The sequence below is a fragment of the Fukomys damarensis genome, unplaced genomic scaffold (assembly GCF_012274545.1).
Source record: "Fukomys damarensis isolate Sample0158 unplaced genomic scaffold, DMR_v1.0_HiC HiC_scaffold_18, whole genome shotgun sequence".
NCBI lineage: Eukaryota > Metazoa > Chordata > Mammalia > Rodentia > Bathyergidae > Fukomys > Fukomys damarensis.
In genome coordinates, this window is record NW_022900930.1 from 35341356 (window position 1) to 35347355 (window position 6000).

The window sequence follows — 6000 nt, forward strand, 5'->3', positions numbered from 1 at the left end:
TGCTTGTGGATATCCAATTCTCCCAACACAATTTGTTGCAAAGACTGTTCCTTCTCCAATGTGCAGTCTTAGCATCTGCATAAAAATCAGTAGACCTGGGATGCATAGGTGTATGTCTAAGTGGTGTGTTCTTTTCTACTTGCTGATGTGTCTGTTTTTATACCAACACCTAGCTCTTTAGATTACTGCAGCTTTGTAGTATGTTTTGGAATCAAGTAGTGTAATGACTCCTGTTTTATTATTTTTGCTTAGGACAGCTATAGTTGTTTGTGACCTTTTTGTGGTTTTATACTTTATACTTTTTCTTGTAAGCAAAGAATGCTATTTGTTTTTTATAAGATTCTAAATCTGTAAATTTACAGATCTGTAAAGATCTGTAAATTGCTTTTGGTAGTATGGGCATTTTAACAATATTGCTTTTTCCAACCCATGAATGTGAGATGTCTTTCCACTTTTTTGTACCTTCTTCAATACCTTCCATCAATATGTTATGGTTTTCATTGTAGGGATCTGGTTATCTATCTGTCTATCTATCTATCAACCATGTATGTCTGTCGTGATTGTAAATGGGATTTTGATTTCTGTTTCAGAAGATTTGCTGTTGGCACTTAGCAAGGCTATTGATTTTTTTTATAGGTTGATTTTATATCCTCTAACTTTTCTGAATTCATGTTTAGTTCTTTTTGGTGACATTTGTGGTGCTTTCTCTATGTAAGATCATAGCAATACAAATGTGTAGCTGAAAATATACGTGTGTGCTTATTTTCTCTGTTATCTCACTCAGCATTGAGTTATTGATCATTGAGTGTCTACTATGTGCTGGAGGCATAGCTGTGAGATGGCTTCTCTGCCCTAGGAGCTAACAATCATTTGTTCAGTGTTTGCTCTTTGGTGGTTGATATTTGAACTCAGGGACCCACACATGCTAAGCACATGCTCAACTACTGAGTTGCAGTCCCATTCCAAGAGTTAACATTCTAGTAAGAGAAAAACTATCAGTAATAAAATGAGAAAAAAAAATCTGATTCGGAGCTTCTTTTACCTAGCATGGTCCCATATCATTTCTTAATTGTGAGCAATCATGTTATGCTTTCACGGCACACAGCCTCAACTTTCCTTCAAAAGATGTTAGGGTAAAATAATCTCAGACACAATGAAATGAAATAAAACAGACATTTCCATGTTAACATCAATTTCTGGAGGCCATGCTGTTATGGAAGGCCCACCGCTGGAGCGGAGGTTGGTGACAGTCACAGAGGAGCACATGCTCAGGTTAGTGGTGCTTTAGGTTCTTCAGACTGTGCTATAGAGGCAGCTGCTGGATCACCTTATGGTGCTGTGCAGGCAAATGGCGAATTTTGGGATTTTTTCATAAAGTCAAACTCTTAACCTTAAGCAGCCGTTTGGTAGAGCAAAGGGAGGCTGGCAAATGCCATTGAGCATCAGGTTCCTGTCTCTCCAGCTGTCAACAGGCAGCTTATCAGGCCATGGCTTATCCTCAGCCCTGTTGCTTTCAAATATAAACTTCCACTGTCAACTATTTTGATAAGTCTCTTCATATCTGATTTTTTTTTTTTTTGTACCAGGGATTGAACTTGGGCCCTTATGATTGTGAGGCAGGTGGTGGAAACACTGAGCCAAATCACCAAGCCAAACCACTGGCCCTCTTCTTAAAATAATTTTATGCCATTTAATTTATAGACTACTTCTAATTGCAAATTTAAGATTCATGATTTCTCCTTAAAGTTTTATCATCTGGATTCTCCTATTGTGCTGCAAAATATAGTATATGTCAATAAATTTTCATTGAAGACTTTATATTTGGCATGTGTAGCACACATTCTCACATATATAACTTTATATCTTAAATTATCTTGAAGTACTAGCCTAATACTTGGGAAAACATTTATCTTTTGAATTTCTGAATATGCAGTACATATAAGTGTACATAGTTATATACATATATGAATATATAGATGGTGGAAAAGAGACAAATTTTTAAACTATGAATGCATTGTGTTTCTAAATTTATTGACTTTTGGTGATAGGTTATCTGGGAATCAGATCTATGATACTTGGAAGAATTTTTTATGTTGTCAGTCAAAAACTACCTGTGGTATACCTTACATCCCTTTGAAGGCATTATTGACTGATGAAATGAGAAAGGATTTTTCACTTTGAAGGAACTCGGGGAGGACAAAGCATAATATATATGCACAAGAAATAGTAAGCTTTAGTAGAAGGGCTACAAACAGCAAAAGCTGGGCTTTCCGAAGACTTTCTACCTAAGCTTCTGCCTGACATGCTTTCACAAGGCAATTTACTGAACAGATACTATTTTTCTATTTCATTATTTCAAATTACAGCAAAAAAAAAAAAAAAAAGAAAGAAAGAGAGAGAATTGAAATATTGAGTCAAATTTGAACCATTAGGTCATGGGAGACTCAGGATTGAAACTTTCATCTAACTATAAAGTTTTCCTTTTCCCATAAATGGGTAATTAAGAATTTGATGGGGGAGAACTTCTGCATTCTGTCCAAGTAACACTTTCAGAGCTACTGAAGGGTGCTACGATTTTGAAAGAAAAAATATTTGATGTGAGAAAAACGTTGACAGGCTCTAAAGATCATGCAGTGTCAGCTATTACCATTGTCGGGTAATTTGGAGAGGCCAGGCAGGGCCACTGATGTTTCAATAGTGACCTAAAATGCACGTACAGCTAGGAATAGATATATGAGTGGTTGTAAGAACAGAAGCCAAAGAATTAACCACGATTATCTTCGTGGTAGGATCAGGCATGGGTGGAGTTGAGGGATGGGACATGTGGGGAGATCTTTTGTTGCTTATTTCATAATCTTTGAAAAAAGCATCAAAATGATTAAGTTATTTTAAGCTTAGCAGTTTGATTTTTAAATTTTCACATTTAAACAATTACTAAAAACAGAAACAGAAACTGTTGATTTGAAGATTTGATATTGCAAGTATTTTACAATTAAAATCAAAATTGACGAAAATCTTTAAAATTTAATTTTGCGTTTTTGGAAGCATGACTAACCCCTAGACTAAATCTGTTACCGGCTATTTCTCTGCTTCCTTCCTCTCTCCTTCTTTTCTTTTGTTGCAAATTTCCCCTCTTTCCTCCCATGTAGGGCTAAAGTCAATCAGGAAAAATTTTTTAAGTCTAGTGTGTGATGAAAAAAATGCATGGCAATTTTATATTTTTATTAAATGCACAGGATTCTTTTCCTTCTTATCATTAGGCAAAATTTTACTCCAAGAAAATATATCATATTTAGTCTACAGTTGTAAATATCCCTCCAAATAAGATATTTTGTCTCAATTTCAGAGATAGAATCATAATAGATCACTTGACGCTATAACAGCTCAATATTTTACAGAAAAAAGTGTGGAATCATTTTTGGTGTCCTCTTTATCACTTGTGCCTATCATATCAAATTAGTTGCAAAAGTCTGGTATTTAAACCTCACAGCTAGTTTATTCATTTTTTGCTTAAAGTCAAAATCCGTTTGTAAAAACTGTTTCCATATTCTCTAAAATGATGGTTTAACAGTTCTAAATCATAGTTAGACTTCTTTGCCCAACCTTAGTTTTCTTTGCTAGCAAAGAAACTTAGTCAGGATGAGCTATTACGTGTACATGGGCTGAATGCCTAACTGGCACTCACAGATTGCAGTGTGCTTTACGTCTCCACACATTCTGTGTGAAGGAAGCAGAGACTCTTGTCTTGACCTTGCAGATTTCAGCTGATATCTTCTTAAAATCTTGTCAGATGTATTCGTAAACCTGGAAAATGTTTTCTCTCTACAGTCTTTTTTTTTCCCCCACAAAGTAAATGAATCAAAGTGATTGTAATTGTCTAGTGTGATCTAGATTCTTATTCTCTTGTGAGTGCTATAGGGCCAGTTTCAATGTTTGGTCTTGGCAATGAATTAGAGAAGCTGGACAGGTAGCAGACGCAGAGCGCCTGAGATACAGACTGTAATCCATACCTGATGCCATTGTGAGAGTGGACCGATTCATATTCTAGGAGCATGTTATCATTTATTTACAGAGCAGATATTGGCTGGAGTAATCTCTTGGGCCTCATTACTGTTAATAATTGTTATTTTAAAAATATAAATCGTTAAGGTGAATATTTAAGTTCCTTGAGAAAAACTTTAAAGGCATCTTTATTATATAAAAGGAATACAATTTATGATGTGTACCATGAAATACGTTTTAAATAGTTTTATATTTTTATAATGTAACATACAATATAATATTGCCAAGAAATAGGCTTTATATTTGGTTACAGTATTCATAGTAGATGGCAGTTAGCATTTCTAGTAAATGTGAAAAAGTAATATGAGCCTGAAATTGTTCCATATCAACATCATGTATAGCAATTTCATGTATAACTTAAAACAACACAATATAAAATTATGTTGTGATATTTAAACAACTGGATTCCATAGGCTATACTGAAGTTTCCTTTAGTATGCTTTATCTTTTAAAACAATATGTATATTTTATGCATAGATATCATTTAAAATGCCTACTATTACTATTCAATTGACTTAATTAGGTCCTGGGAGTAATTTTTGAAATCCTTTGAAAGGATAATTAACAACTTACAATGTTACAGAACCTATCATTTTTAAAAATTGAGTTTATTGGTGCATTTTAGGTATACAGTACAGTTACATTCATTATTGGGGTCTTGTACCTTTACATGACAGGTCTTGGTTCTCATTTTTTCCCCTTGTCCCTGCCCTCCCTTCACCCCCCTCCTCCCCTCCCCATTTACAAACACTTTATTTCCATTTTTTCATTTTCTCCTATTTTTTTCTTTTTCCTTAATAGCTTTCCCCTACCCTTTCCCACTTTCCCTACACTTTTAGTCCCTTTCTTCCTATTTTTCACATTGTCAATTATCTCATTAGGATCTTACGTACTATTATAGTTTTTCACACCAGAGAAACTATTCGGTATTTATACATGTTTGACTTATTTAAAACCTATCATTTTAAATTATTGAGTTTTTAACTTAATGGTGAATGAGGTTCTAGATAACTGTATTTTTACTTGCTGTGAAACATAAGACAGGCACAATTGTGACAGATTTGGCTCCATTAACATATGTAATCTTTTGTAATTGATAGCACTGATTTAGCTTGCCTAAGGTTATATTCGAAAGGTTTGTTATCTGACAGCCTGGCCAAAGATAAAGTCAGCACTCAAATCTTATAAATTCCCCGATTATGGAAAGACTAAAAGCTACACATTACTTTTCTTCTCTAACTGAAGGAAAAGTCAGTCACCTTCTAAATGCTATTGTAACTTCAAAGGCAAACCACTGTTATATTTCTAGTTTTTTTTTTTCCCACAAAGTCCTTACAATGTTGTCCTACAAGTCAGTATATCAAGATGCACCTTACAGACCTTTTCAATGCTTGGTCAGTTTGAAGCTTCCAGGAAGGTGATGAACTTCCGATGAACGTTTCTTCTTTTCTCGGAGAGCAGAGTTTGGCTTTGCCTGTCCATTAGAGGCTGCTTGGTCCGTGGTCACTTTGAGGCAACTGTGGCCTCAGACCTTCATGGCCTCTTACTACACTCAGCTATATTTGGTAACTGAACTCATGTTTCAGCAGAGTGCCACAATCTGGAATTCCAGCAGTAGCCTGGGAAGCAGCCCCAGGCCTAAAGGCTGAGTTCTTAGAAATTACTGCCACTTAGCGTAGAAGGAACTATACTTGTAGATTTAAACACGTTCTTTTGTACTCCGATCTTGTTGCTAGAAATCACCATCTACCCTTTTAGCATATTCTTAATCAATCACTAGCGTGTGATTTCAGATAGAAAAAGTGACATTTTAAAAGAAAATATGTAACTGCGATCTTCTGCTGTGTATATTTAACTTTTAGTTCCATAGTAGATTGTCCTAAAATAGTAAACCCCAGTAACTATTTAAAAAGTTAGCCTTCTGTTAAATAAAGAGTG

At 35.0% G+C, this 6000-nt stretch overlaps 1 protein-coding gene across 1 annotated transcript in view; it reads right to left on the reverse strand.

The window, feature by feature from the left end:
• Nucleotides 1-5515, reverse strand: part of LOC117283223 (palladin-like) — a 343850-nt gene extending 338335 nt beyond the window's left edge. Inside the window, exon 1 of the mRNA XM_033765554.1 lies at nt 5443-5515. The gene's annotated coding sequence lies outside the window, so the exon portion shown is untranslated. The remainder of the gene's footprint in view (nt 1-5442) is intronic.
• Nucleotides 5516-6000: the final 485 nt, after the last annotated feature.